This window comes from Scomber japonicus, chromosome 22, assembly GCF_027409825.1.
Source record: "Scomber japonicus isolate fScoJap1 chromosome 22, fScoJap1.pri, whole genome shotgun sequence".
In the NCBI taxonomy this organism is placed as follows: Eukaryota; Metazoa; Chordata; class Actinopteri; order Scombriformes; family Scombridae; genus Scomber; species Scomber japonicus.
In genome coordinates, this window is record NC_070599.1 from 8,514,925 (window position 1) to 8,530,102 (window position 15,178).

The following is a 15,178-nucleotide window of genomic DNA, read 5'->3' on the forward strand; positions in this document are numbered from 1 at the left end:
AATTGAACATTTCTAGTCAGTCTGTACAGCTCGCAGTAAGGTGATGACAAATTATTTTGAAGATGCTCGCATATCATTTGCATCCTGTGTTTAGGAGTATTATGGTTTCAGATTAAATTACAACAAAACTGGATAAATAGTAAGTGGATCAGAGGGAAATTGTGTCGAATAGAAATGTCACTGATTCACCATTAAAAACCAGAATCAATAAGAAGAAATTTAATGTGTAATGAAAACATACTGAACCATGAGCCATCTATCATAAGCCACCTATTCTGTTACATTGATAGGAGATACATACTGTATAAAGAGCTTATCTTTAAAAAGACCTTATTTTAGATATTAGCCATGAATTACCCTGTGAGAACAGGCATCATGACACATCATTCTTTAAAAACCCTCCTCTTCCACCTACTGTACCTTAATCCCTACCATTATCCCCAACCTGGAAGCAGTGAAGTGGTGGTAAATTACGACTTGTAGTCAGTCATCATCATAAAACTGCTCAGCTGACGCCAGTCTTCCAACCCCAGCTGCAAGTACTCAGCACAAGACCCAGGGGAAGGGCTCCTTTCAATGCGGTTTCATCCCTCTGGAGTTCCCTGACAACGTCCATCCTCAAAATGTTTTAATCCCCCTGCTTACAGTAGAACTTGCTGTTTATTTGTATTTTTTCTTTAGTTGTATCTGTTTGAGAATTTTATTTCATTTTAATTTAGAAAAATGGAATTCATGTATATGTTTTCAAGCTAAATTACCTTCAAAGTACCTACTGTACATCAGCCCAAATGGTAGTTTAGGAGTTAAAGGTGGGTTTGGCCTCTACCATATCCCTGTTTTTTGCCAGTGCTCCTTGTTAAACTGTGACACACTAAATCTGAACCAACATCCAGTCTACCGTGTTATCTCGAACTGATGCATGATGAGTACAGACTCTGGCATAAGGCAGGGATCATCATTCACTTGGCTGTCTGTGTGTCTGTGATGGAATAGCTGCTGTGGCGCGGGATTATTGTCGGCTCTTTGCGTGCCATTATGGGCGACAAGCGGAGCCCTGTTCGCATATAAAAAGGTGTTCTGCATTGCATTAAAAGTAAGAAAAAAGAGACATATACAGAGAGAAAGTTAGAGTGGTAAAGTTTGAGCTCTGAGCTTTGAAATAACATAGCTAGGAACATTTGTGTGTATGTTTGTGTTCTCATACACACACAGCAAACACTTTGACTACAAATATCATGGTTTACAACTGCTGCCAGTACTGCTTGGTGCATAAATGCTCACACAGATTTAAATACCAATACTTCCAAAGTACTGAGCCTTGTGGCAACATGTACTGTAGGTTTGATTTTGAATAAACACACATGTTCACATAACATATACACGCAACATTGCATCGTACAAGACCATTTGAGAATTTGTGAAAAAGGAATGTATACAGACATAGCAAACATGTTCACTTGCACAGTCTCCACAATGAAATTCACTCAAGCAAAAGAACACTCTCTAGGCATTATATGATCAAATTACCAAATGTTCACGGGCAAACCAATGCATGGATGCACTCACTGCAATACACTAACAAGAGCTAACCACATTTTGTATACACATACACAGACTGACATGTGCATTACACACAGATATCACATACCACATAACCTCCTCTGAATGACGTAGTAACGATACAGTTAAGTATTGTATTTGTTTATCTGTTCGTGGCATAAAGGTCATATCAATAATTGGCTTCTGTGAGACACACTGATAGGCATTACATTTCAGTTACAATCAAGCCGATGTAAACATTTCAAACTTGTTTGATATTAAGCCAAATACTGAACCAGACTGATAATACCAGATTTTACCACTAGGTGTCGTATGTGACAACATAGTCAAAACACAAAGTGTTAAATGTCTTACAACAACCACTCAATTGAACTTTTCTTCTTATGCTAAGGTGCTGTGTGTAGCCACAGTCTTTAACAGCTGGAAACATACCCAACCCAAGGAGAATATCAGTTTTCTTCTGAGTGTGATAATACAACCACATACAGTACTTTAAATCTGGTTGTTTGAATGCTTTAAGGTTTGTTTTCCTAACTACTGTTACTCCATTCTAGAAAATCTATCTATCTAGCTAGATAGATAGAAGAATTTTTTTTCTTTTTTTCCTGGCAATGATGCAGCCCTTGCCGCCTTTACCACCCAGTTCTTACACACAGGCACACAGGCACACACACACACACACACACACACACACACATACATGCACAGGCACAGGCACAAGCTTTTCTTAGCGTTCTCATCCATTTCTCCCTCTTCTCCTTCATGCTAGATGCTCTTTTCTGTGCGATCTCCACTTATGTAAGGCCCCAAAGCAGGTGTTGCCAAAAGATTGTGTTTTTTAGGCTATTTCTGGGCACAGGTGGACGTGTACAGTCAAAGCAACACATCAACGTTCCCTAGACGATGCTGCCATTCAGGGGGTCCCAGATGTTGCTGCTCTGGCACAAATGGACCAGTGTGCGTGTGTGCACGTACTAGTGTGTGTATAGGTGCTTTAGTGTTAGAAGCACTTCACTCTGACATTGCAAAAAAAAAACACAGATGCAAGGCAGCAAAATAATATGATTGTATCTGCACACTTGCTGTCATAAATACATTTATCATGCACTTACAGACTGTTGCAACACTGCTTTAATAGCCTCAGGCACGATATCTGCCTCTTGTGGTATACATTTTTCTCCATCACGCCACACAACATACATGTGGCATTTCTTTAAATGCTGTGTGGATAAACATCTTCTCAGCTACATGTTTATCTGCAGGTAAATGCAGTGCTGGAACATTGTCCATGATAGTGGCACTCGGCTGATAAGAAACAAAATGGGATCTGGAGCGCGGCTGGGCCTCGGCGATGAGACATTCGGTCATATACGTGCCTGTATGTGTACGTTTCGGCGCGTGAATGTCGTGTGATGCGGAGATTAGAACCCTATTTCAATGATAAGGATGGCTTTTAGAGAGTGACGCATAGCCTGACGGATGCTGGTGCTCTGATGTAAAGGATTATCCCATTACTGAGACCTGGGCATTAGCACTCAGCTACTCACCTCAGGGAATGACAGACGGAGAGAAAAGGGAGGGAAGGGGAGAAAAGGAAGGGACATAGGAAGATGGGAATGGCAGGGGAGGGGGTTGGAATGAGGAAGAAAGTGAAAGTGATGGAAAAGGCAATGAGAGGGAGATAGAGGCGAAAGGAGCGTGAGGGAGCATAAAGGGAAGGGTTGAAAGAGCAGGGATGAAGTGAGAGACTGAGCTTTGCCATATGGATAGAAATAGAAAGAGGCAAGAAGAAGCAGCAGCAGCAGCAGAAAGAGAAACCAAGACATTAAAAGGGGGAGAGAAGGGGGGAAAGCTGGAACACTAGATAAAAGCCGATGATGAAGATTTGATAGTGTGGCTGTGAAAGAGATAGAGAGTGCATTAGGGAACAAAACCATGAATGATGCATCAAAGAAAGGACTGTTTGAGTTATTGGGGCTGGAGCAGAGGGGGGGAAGGGGGGGTTGGTGGGACGTTTGAAAAGAGAATTTTATAAAAAGGGGGAAAAGAAAGGCGATCAGCAACAAAAGAGAAACGGAGGATTACCGGGGACGGCAGTAAGACTTAAGAAAAGATGGAATGAAGGGGAAATATATGAGATTAGAGGCAACAGAGAGGAGTTATTCCTGGACTAGTGCGACAAGAAGAGAGGACAAGATGAATAACGGAGGGACGAGCGAAGAAGGTTGACATGCGTATGAGCAGTAAAGGAGAGCTGGAGGGGGGGGGGGGGTGAGAAAAGTAGAGCATACAGCATACAGTGAGAGAAAGAGAGAAAGGCTGATGAAAACAGACGACAGGTCATTATTCTATCAGTCTCTTTTCTCCTGTGGATTGATCCAATGATCCGACTCGCCTACACATAGACACTCACAGACACTCACACATGGCGGTGCAATAGACTTTGAACCTGCATTGATTTGATTGGAGTCCTGTCTGGTCCTGTGTTTGCTTGTTGTTTACGAGTTCTGTGTACTGCACGTCAGCAAGAACACACACACACACACACACACACACACATACACACACATGTACATGTACAGGACCGTGGTTTACAACCTGACTTTAGCATTGCCCTTGAGTTTGTCCACATTGCAAACATAAGCTTCTATCAACCATATTGAATCCATAAATTTAGGGCTCTTAGTTTGTTCAAACAGACAAATCAAAGACCTAAGAGGACAATAAACTGACAGTCAAACAAACATAATATTTCCAATATATTTCATGGGGGTCACTTGTAGAATGAAGTGGTCAGTCCTATAAAACGTGATCAATTGTATGGAGGGGCTGTTGCATTAAAATCAGGGGGAAAAAAATGTGTTAAAATGGTGTTATGGACAAAGGACAGGTAGTGCTCAATGGCTGTTACTACATCGCCCCCAAAAACAACCATTAAGAATAGCCTGTAACCCAGTTATATTAAATGTGACGTGATGGTTTGTATTGTGTTTGGCTTCCTTTGGAGACTTTTAGTATCTGTACTTGGATTGGATTGTACAAAGGTTTCTCAAGATTGTTTCTAAAGTGACTTTGTTGCCTCTGCAAAATAACCCTCTGCTAGAACATCTCAATCGGTGGTAGCATATAACAAGAGTAAAATTGGACACAGTGTTTGACAATTGGCTTTAAAGATTACAAATGCACGCCGATAAAGAAATTTGTTGTTTTGCCTTGGATTGGAGTGGGTTGTATTACTGTCGGATATAGCCAGCAGGTAAACCATACCAGAGCTGAATTGCACCTCAAGCTGAGAAGGGATGAAATAATATCTGTTTCTTTGATGGTATCTTTAGAAGTTACGCTAGTGGAAGTTGCCACCCAAACGTGAGTGGGAGTTAGGTGAGTCGAGAGCACACTGACAGTTCTAGTCGAACACGAAATGGCAGCGAGTATATTATATTGTATAGAAGGAGAAGGCAATAAACATCAAAGACGATGTGATTAAATATAATTGCAGTCAGATTGATTTTATTACTTTTATCGCTGTGACTTTGATCATTGTGCATTCTCTGAAGTGTTTAATGTCTAAAGAGGAGCTAAAGCTGTGCACTTTAAAAACATTACTTTGCAGCACCTCAAGATTTAGTGTAGAATATTGCATTAGCAAAAACAAGATCAAGCAATCAGCTTTGTCAATAGAAACATTAGTATAACTGGACAAGAATTACAATGTCATTGAATACATAGAGTAACATTATATAAGGCTGCACACAACATCATCATTGCACTCTGTTTTTTCATTTACAGTAGTAATCTAATTTAATGTGCTATACAGTCGACTGTAGCATCCAGATGTGCTGTGCTAGTATGACGTATGATGATATGCTGTCTGGTCAAAGGGCGTTCATGACGGAGAGGCAAAGAGAACACGTTGCAGATGTCAGGCTTGTGATAATACTACATGTTGAACTCTGCTGCACACATATGTACGTGAATAAGAGCAATAACAGCAATAACAGCTCCAATGTGGAAACACTCACCTGTCATCTGCTGTTGCTGATGCTGTTTTCACGCCTCCATCCACCTCTCTTGATTTTCTGGAAGAATGACAGGATTTGATTTGTCTCTAAATGATCCCTGCCACAGTGTGTCAGCCAGTTGAGAACATGTCATTTTTTTTTGCCCACAAAGGCAGCGAGAGGGAAGAGCTGAGCCAGTCGATGTGGAGTCGATGATGATGAGAAGCCTTTGGCCAACTGTGTTCGTGCAGTTAGTCTCATTACTTGTGGCAATCGGGGGATCAATTAGATCATTTTTTCTCAACCAGTGGTCTGCGGACCCCTAGTGGCACATGGTGTAAGTGTAGGGAGTCAGTGAAATAATACAATATTTATTAAGACTTAACCGCAGAAGATACTAGGCCTTTATTTGAAGCAGACTTGTATTAAAGGCAGACCTTTATTTCCAAGTCCCTTTGTTTAACAGTATAATTGGTCATATATGAGCACAAAGCTTAATTTGGAGAGGTGTGTATGTGTGTGTATGTGAGTGTGTGTGTGGGGGGGTGACCACTCAAAATATACAAGGGTCCAAGTACCCAGTAAAGTTTCAGAACCATCGAATTAGGCCATCTACAAAAAAGGCCCACATAGACTGTCTCCAGGGGGCCGCTGGGTACAAAACCATCAGATTGTGCCAGGATGAGACTGACTGGAGAGTGATAAGAGGGAGGAAGTAAAAAGAGGTGGTGTGTGTGTGTGTGTGTAAGAGAGCGAGAAGAGAGATGAGCGTCACACACAGTCTGAACATGAAGCACTATCCGCGCTAGCAACAATTGTTTATGAAATGGCAATTCAAGCACCTTATACTCAACACAAATCTGCCCCATTTTTATAACAGAATAATAGTGCGTCAATTCCATCTCACCCCTGACACAATATTAGGTTTTTTTAGCCTACTAATTTCTCAGAAGACAATTTAACATCCGAACACTTTAAGAGAGGAGAAAAGAGGAAAATTGCTATATAGGGTATTGAAATTGGTTTTGGAATAGCTCCTTTTTTTAACGTAAAGTGCATCATTATGTTTAATGGAGAGACAAACTATAGTGAGATTGCGGTGCGACAGCGAACGCTGCAAAATGAGTCGGTAATGTAAATCTTACCAAAAAAAACTAAATTGAGACATCAAGGTAAGTGCATGTACAGAATTTGAATGGCCACATTGAGTGCATTAAAGGAGTACTTCCCCCTCATGCTAAACCAGGAAACCTTGAACACGGAACACATTTCGAACACAGAGCGTGTTGATGTGAAACTGTAGCTTCAGGAATACCAGAATCAGTAGTGTAGCTGTATATGTTGATTGTCACACACTGCAAACTTTGAAATTACATACTGCAATATGGTGCTGTCATGTAAATAAGAAAAGACAATAAGCAATCGTGACTATGTGCATTACTCACCATAAAAACTGATGCACCCACACACACACACACACACACACACACACACACAAAAGAATTAAGTGCGTTACTGTCCATCTCATCAGGTGGGCTTGAATCTTCATTACATTTTTATTATCACTGATATTAATTGTCCCCTTTTTACGAGTTGCAAGGCTCTCTGTGGCTCAACTCTATTAAAATAGGCACAACATTCTTTGTTTATGAGTTCTGGACGAGCCAACTCGTTCGGGGTTATTGTCACCGTGGCGCCTGCGAGACCAAAAGCCGGTCTCTCCAGGGTAACCCCACAATCGATCACGGAAGCCGGGGATACTGAAGAACGTAAGATATAAAGAAGAGCAATATTTTCTTAGCTTCTTCTGGCAAGTGTCCTTTTTGTGTGTGTTTGACTTTGAAACGTATGTTGGTGTCTGATTAAAGAGAGGCTGATAAAACAGATGTCTCCAAATTGCGGTGTGGTTACTTGAGGGCTCTCGTGGTGGAGCTAGTTTTGCCAGTCTCTTCATTAACTGAAGCAGAGCGGTGTGTGACGCTCAGCGCTGCCAGCAGACACACACTTAGGAAGACGGTGGGGGGGACGAGAGATCACACACACACACACATGTGCAGAAACGTGTACATCTGGATACACAAGAGCCTACAAATCCTAATGTGCATGTTGGATGGGATGCACATATTAACATAGAGATCATTCACAGTTAGCCACACCTGCACAAATACTACACTTCCCAAAACACACACACACACACTTACCTCTTACCCTGCTCTTCACACCAAACCTGTCAGCCCACAAGTGGTTGAGAAAAGTGTTGGAGAGGCTCAGAGTCAAGATGGTCCCCGGTTGATTAGGAAGTAGCAGTCGTTTACCTCCTCGTGTAAAGATGATAATGACGACTCTAGCAGCCCCTCGGCCACAGTGGGACCGGTGTTGAGGACCCGTGGAGAGGAGCCGGAGTGGTTGGTGGGTGGAGGTTCGGCTCTTCAGGTTGAAGGGCGCTCAGCGATACCAGCAGTGAACTTATTGTTAAAACGAGCTTCGGGATGTCCAGGGCCGTCCTGGGAATAGTGAAGGATTCAGAGGGGAGCGGAGCGCTGGAGACAACAATGGAAGCCTGATGAAAATCTGATGAGGGCGGCTAAATTGTAGTGTGTTTTTACAAAGACTGCATCGTGGCCTACTGTACTCTACATGTTGCATTATGCAGTTGTCAGTGAATGCTTGTACACAACCAGAACAAGTAGTTTAAAGGTCTGGAGAAAAGCTGTGTTACATGTTGAGAGATGAGAACTTGGAACAGGCAGGAACAGTGGAATGAAAGAGTTGCCTTAATGATATTTTAAGGCTGTTCAGTTTGGCATATTGTTTATGTATGCTGTTTTCCATTTAGCCAGTCAGGAGTGATTGTCCCGTTATGTCATCGATCAAGTTGTGTTTTATGTAAACTGACTTATTACAACATGTACAGCTGTTGATCTCGTCCCATCTGTATTCTTAATTCTGCCTTCAACACTCGGATTGGCTCATCAGTGAGTACTTGAGCAATTCAAGTGACAGAAAATATAGTAGATGTGTAAATTTAAGTGACTAAAAAAATATGCTACATCTATAATCTGTCAAACATTGATTTAAGTGATTGACTTTCCTTCAAAAGTGCCATAATGTTTTCATTCTGTGCTGTTAATCTTTTGTAAGAGTAGGTGCTACTAGCTTTCCTTCCAAAAAAATAGACATCTCATTTAGGAATGAAACATTTAATATTGGCTAAGAGCTCAGTTACAAAAAAAAAAAAGTCTTCCCACTCCTCCATGCCTCTCTTCTCTCCCTCTAGAGACAGAGGAAGATGCTGCATCTTCCTCTTCCTTTCTGGACGACTCTCTTATATTTCTCAGCCCTCTTTCCATCCCTGCATGGCTCCCATTTCTCCTGACTAGGCATCTCCCAGCCAGATATTACCAATAGTTCCCGTGTCAGAGTGCAGTGTGGGAGGGAGATAAGCAGATATTAGCCAGCTTTCGCCATCAGCAGAACGGACCCAGGGGGGATGGGCTCGGCGCGAGGCTTGGCTGAGCATCAGTAGGCACTGAAGGGCAGACGCCGGCGAGGACAGTGGAGACCTGCTCCTGCCAACAAAGGTTTGGGAAGGAAATTGATTACATGTCATACTGAGGCTACAATAATCTGATTAGAAGAAAACCAATATCTGTAATCACACACATGCAACTGTAATTAGACTAGAAATATGAATCTTAACTCAACTTTTATGGCCCACAGGCTTTGTGATTTTCTTTGGATTTATAGTTGATTTACAATTATAATTGGGTTATAGTGATTTCCAAACAGTGTGTAATTGTAAATTATGCCGTGCTACATCAAGATAGGGTTGTTAAGTCTTATCCTTGCTAAGAATACCTTAGTTGATATTGTGTACGTGTGTGTGTGTGTGTGTGTGTGTGTGTGCGTGTGTGCTTCTAAAAATGACCAAATCTGGACTAGTGCCTGCATGATAATGAATGTTTGAGGCTGATTCTGATATTAATATTTAAGAGTTATAAGAAATCTGATAAAAATGATTGGCTGATATTCAATTTCTGTGTCATTAACCACAACATTAAAACACATTTTATACCAAATTTCATGTTCGGTTATGGCTAGCTGAAACAATTTGTTACTTAATAATTAATCTATTTTCTCAGTTTTATATAAGCTGTAAATTTGGCACTTTTAGTTAGACAAAATTACCTTGCACCTCTGGGAAACTGTGGTTTTATTACATTTTTTAGACATTTGTAGACTAAAGAATGCATCGATTAATCAAAAAAGTAATTAGTAGATTCATCAGTTATCAAAATGATCCTTAGGTGCAGCCTTAAAACTTGCAATAGCGACACTGTTTAAAATAGTTGTTCTAGAACTTCTTCTTATTTAGCTTAACATTTAACACACTGCCAATATGTGATAAGCTAATATTAGATGGTAATATATATTATACAGACTCTTATCACTGAATATGTAAACAGTAAATTAATGCTGGCTCAGCTGCTCCAGTTTGCTGGTCCTGGTATTTAGCATACTGGCTCAGAATGGAACCAACATCTGGACCTGTGTTGCTATGATACGACTAACTTTCCACTGTGAAAATAACCCCATGGAGAATCCTGTTTATTTACATTCATGAACTATTGATTGATGGGACTTCTGATAAAGAGATTTGCTGCCCAAACAAACAGTTTATCCAAAATACGAACTTAATCAGAATAAGAACAGCTGCTAGAGTACAGCGTGCATGTAAACACACTCATTACTCTTTTCTGAAGTCGCCACTGGTGGATGAAATAGACTGTAGAGCTGTGGTCAGCTGGCAGGGAGCCACTCCGAGTGGCACCGTGTTGCTCTGCGGTTTCTTTATCACTCTATCCCTCAATCTCTGCCTGTCCTCGGTCACCTCACCTCTCTCTCCCTGTCACCCACAGAGTGCCCTCCCCGCCCCTCCCGGCCCCTCCCTCCACCTCTCTGCGTTTTAGGAATCGTATATTCAAACCAAGAAAGTCTCAAACGGAGAGGCTGATTTTTTCGAAAATAAGACTATCGACTCACTCACCAGCACACACACACACACACACACACACACACACACACACACACACACACACACACACACACACACACACACACACATATACACACACACACAGAGCAAAGATAAATAGACAGACTGACTCACATATGTGCACACATCAAATAGACACAAACACACACACACACACACTGAATTACAGACATAAACACACAGTTGTAACAGACACACGCTGCGGTGACACAAACACACAGAGAAAACCGCATAGGCTGCTGTCACACACACACACACATACAAACAGAGTCAGAAATACACACACACACACACGTTTAATTTAAATCACCACTGCACCCATGTACGTCCCAACACTCCACTTTTAATAGACCTCTGCCTCTTTATGGCTTTCTGCCTCCTAAACCCATCAATCCTCTCCCCTCTCTCTCTCTCTCTCTCTTTCTTTCTCTCCCTCTCTCTCTCTTCTCTGTCATATCTGATTGGAGCTGTGACGCAACCTCCCTTTCCCATTCAGTCTCTGTTTTAGCTGGTTTTTATCTCACTCTTTTTTCTGACCAACAGCAATCATTCTGTCTTTTTTTAATTTTTTTTTTTTTATCCCTGATTCTTTTTTTCTTTTTCCCTCTCTCCCCCACCACTTGCTAACCACTTGCTCTCCCTCTGTTTTTCCTCTTTAGCTGCTAAGAAGGCTGGAGCCAATGCAGCAGTGCATGTGGAGAGGGATTAGATAAAAGAAAAAAATGGGTGAGAGAGAGAGAGAGAGAGAGAGAGAGAGAGAGAGAGAGAGAGAGAGAGAGAGAGAGAGAGAAGATGAGTGGAAAGTGAGTCAGAGAAAGGACAAGGACAGTAAACAGAAGGAGACAGATTGACTCAGAGAGGCTGTAAATGAGTGCTGGGGAGGAATGGGTGGGACGGATGGATGGATGCAACGTGGACAGATGCTGCGCAGACTCACGATGCAATCAGGATCCAGATGTGTATCACTTTATTTCGAGTGTGATCTCAGCTGATGTGTGTGAAAGTGCTGCCAAGATATGACAGGAGACAGAAAGAAGTAATAACACATCTGTCCTCTTACAAATTAAATATTGAATTAATTGGCAAGAAAACACTTTAATTCTCAACTCAGCTGCTACAGCCTCACTGCTCTGTTATGAACTGTAGATTATAGTTTTCTGATATTGACTCTTTTCTATTTGTGCTACTGACCAAAAGTCACATAGACTTGCTTTAAAGGTACATTTTCGGTATATTCTGTAACTTTTTCTTAATTAATTATTGCACAGTAAGAAGATAAGCATATTTACAAATGTTCAAATGACCCGTTTAAGCCAGAGGCCTCCATTACTGACTGTAATTAAGTCTGACAGTGCTGAGGTAGAAAGGAGAGAAATGTCTCACCTCATTGGGCAGAGACATACAGAGGCCCATTAGGGTCAGCTGAGAAAAGCTCAAAAAAAGAAAAATATGATTTCTAAACCAAGAGTCCAGATTTACACTTGGCCCTTTTTCTTTTTTCTGATCTGTGTAGAGACGACATTAGCTGTGAGCAAATAAAAACGTGGTAAATGAAGAAAGAGAGAGGAGAAAGGCAGAGGGGGGATGTGGTTGTGCTGCAGAGAGCCAGTGTTGGCTGGCTCAGGTGGTGTGGAGATGGCAGGGGTCCGGGGGTAGGAATCAGTAGGGCCTGACCAGTACATCAGCACTCCGGCCCCCTGCCTCCCATGACCCACATCATCCCAAAACCAGTAATCACTCTCCCCTTGACCAGCTCCTCCATAACAATTACTCCTCACCTCACTTCAGCCCTCCCTTTCCTTGTTTGATCTGTTTCTACCATTGGGCACAGTGTAACCCGTCTACTGTAACTCTGAGGCTTTTGCCCTAACATGTATTGAACTTGCTCTGGATTACATTTTGGATCATTCTAAGCGAGCAAATAAATCAGATACATGAATATTTAACTTGAATTAATCCAACACCCCCCCCCCCCCCCCTCAACGATGATGTCATACACTTGTGTCCCCAGTAGTGCTGAGTGAAGTTTAATATGTTTGATGATTAAATCATTAATCGACCATGTGTCACAGACAGATTTGATGTATGAGGCAAGGCTGAATATGAGAACAGATTTTTCTTTTTCTCTTTTTTCTTAAAAAAAAAGAAAGAAATTCCAAATTAATCATAACTGCCATCCCGCTCTGCCCTCACTATAATCCTACTCACTGAACACTGTCCTGTTTATAGCATAATATATTGAGCTGGAACAAGAAAATGGGTCTCCCAGGATTCCACTTGTACTACAAACACTGTATCAGGCAGCTTGGTAGCAGACATTGGGCTCAGTTTCAGGAAAACAAGCTTTGGGAGCAGACGGGAGTCAGGAGGAATCATGTGACGGTCATTTCATATGCCACAGACTTTAGCATGTTTTCAAAAGAAGAGCCAAATCACTACAGGCATCCTCTCTCGTGTTTAGACCTTTTTGAAATTGGAATTCTAATTGTTGTGAGGAATAAAAAATCTAATGTTTAGGAAATAAAACGGGCAGAGGAGAAGATGGGAGGCTCATTTTTAGCCATGGACTCAAGGGATGGCCGAATCTGCGTGTCGGTTGGTTGGTCCGGACTGAAATATCTCCACATGGCCCCCAGGAGATGAATCCTACTGACTTTATCGATCCCCTGACTTTCTACTTCGTGCCATCCTCAGGTCAAAGTTTCAATTTGTGCAAAACTTTGGTTCGTGACCACATACCTAATGGCATAAAACTAATGACATTGCCATCAGCCTCGGCTGTACTCTGTGTTAAGTAGCCTTCTAAGTAGCAAACATTAGTGTGTTCCCAGGCTAAAATAGGATGGCGAACACGGTGAACATTATACCTGCTAAACATCAACATGTTCCCAGTTTCATTGTGAGCAAAGCGCTGTAAGTGCTGCTACAGACCCAGTCTGACTGAGCCATTACCGTGGCTGTAGACTGTTGGATAATGCTTTAATACAGTGCAGAAGGCATTGAAAGATTTTGGTATTTTTAAAAGATATGTTTCTGTTGGTGAACCTGTTGACCATTTTAGCGAATGAACTCAAGCACTCAACTACAGACCAGGAGCAGCAGTGAGTAAGTGGCTCGGGCATGTTAGTGTGAAGGGAATATAATTTGAAGTACTGTATTACAAAACCTGTCTGTCAAACTAAATCACTCCATCTCTCTCTCTCTCTCTCTCTCTCTCTCTCTCTCTCTCTCTCTCTCTCTCTCTCTCTCTGCCTGATGCACATACACACACACACACACACATATTCACACACAAGAGGGGTAGAGGTGAACTGCAGGACCTCAGTAATACCTGTGTGCACAGGGGTGTTTCAGCGGTGAGAGGAGCCCTCCTCAGAATAATAAAGGGACGGACAGAGGTGAAAAGGAGAGGAAGAGGAGGCCAGGAGATGGAGGAGGAGTAGAAGGGGGAGGTAGAATATAAAAATAGCACAGAATAGCCAGCCTTTCTCAAAACAGGCTTTTGCAAAGTCACATTTGCCCCAAGCAAAAGGTTTGAAGTCTACTGGAATAATAGATTCACCATGCACTCTTTTCTTTCTCAACATGGCTTTCTCCCTCACTACAAAGAGCTGCAGTAAAAGGAGGAGAAGAAAGATACAATGCTTTGTCCATGTTCACACAAATGTTTCTCCTCCAAGTTTCACTGGAACCCTGAGATCTTAGAATTCTTTCTGTCATATTGACAGTGCAGTTTTGACAGTAATGAATATAAAAGCCCTTTGAGCATTTCAGGAAGATTTGGAGTATCTGTTTCTCTGTTGATGTCAGAATTATCCAAAAACCTTAAATATACAGCCATAAACTATTTTTAGCTGACTATTGTGCTGCTCAGCATGGTTCCAAATTGGATTTCACCAGGCTAGCACAGCACAGCTTAAGGAACCAGGAACTGCAAGGAACAGTTTGTATTGACACATAAAGCATAACCTATACAGCACACCTAACTTTATTTATAACATTTAAACCATTGTATAATTTAAAGACATCTAGTGCTCAGATATTTAGTGCTTAAACATAAAAAACCAGCTAATTGAGTTCATAGAGGTGAGCTCTGAAATGTGACACTCCTTCTGGAGGGCAGTTGAAACTCTTAAAGGGTAAAGAGACTTCCTGGCATGTTCAGATATGAGGTCAGTCTCTTAGTGAAATGAAATATCCGCTATTTAATAAATAGAAAAGTCTTCAAACATGTTGGTTCCGTATTGATCCCTGTAGGGAAATTGTCTTGCGGCTGCACTCTGTCCACAGTGGGGAGAGAGGTTAGGGATCAGCTGAAGAAATGCACCTCGGAGCTAGTAAGGATATAGTGTATTGCTCAAGGACAATCCAGCAGATGCCTGCTGATATGGGTCTTGAAAGGTTAAGGAACATCCTGCTGGCTAAATAATTGATAGCAGAAATGTGAAATGAGGATTTGAAAGCAAAGGAGGTTATTTTAGCCCTTGGACGACAGCAGTCTTGACCATGTGGTATTTCACCATTAGCCTACTGAATGAAAAATATGTTTTTCTGACAGAAG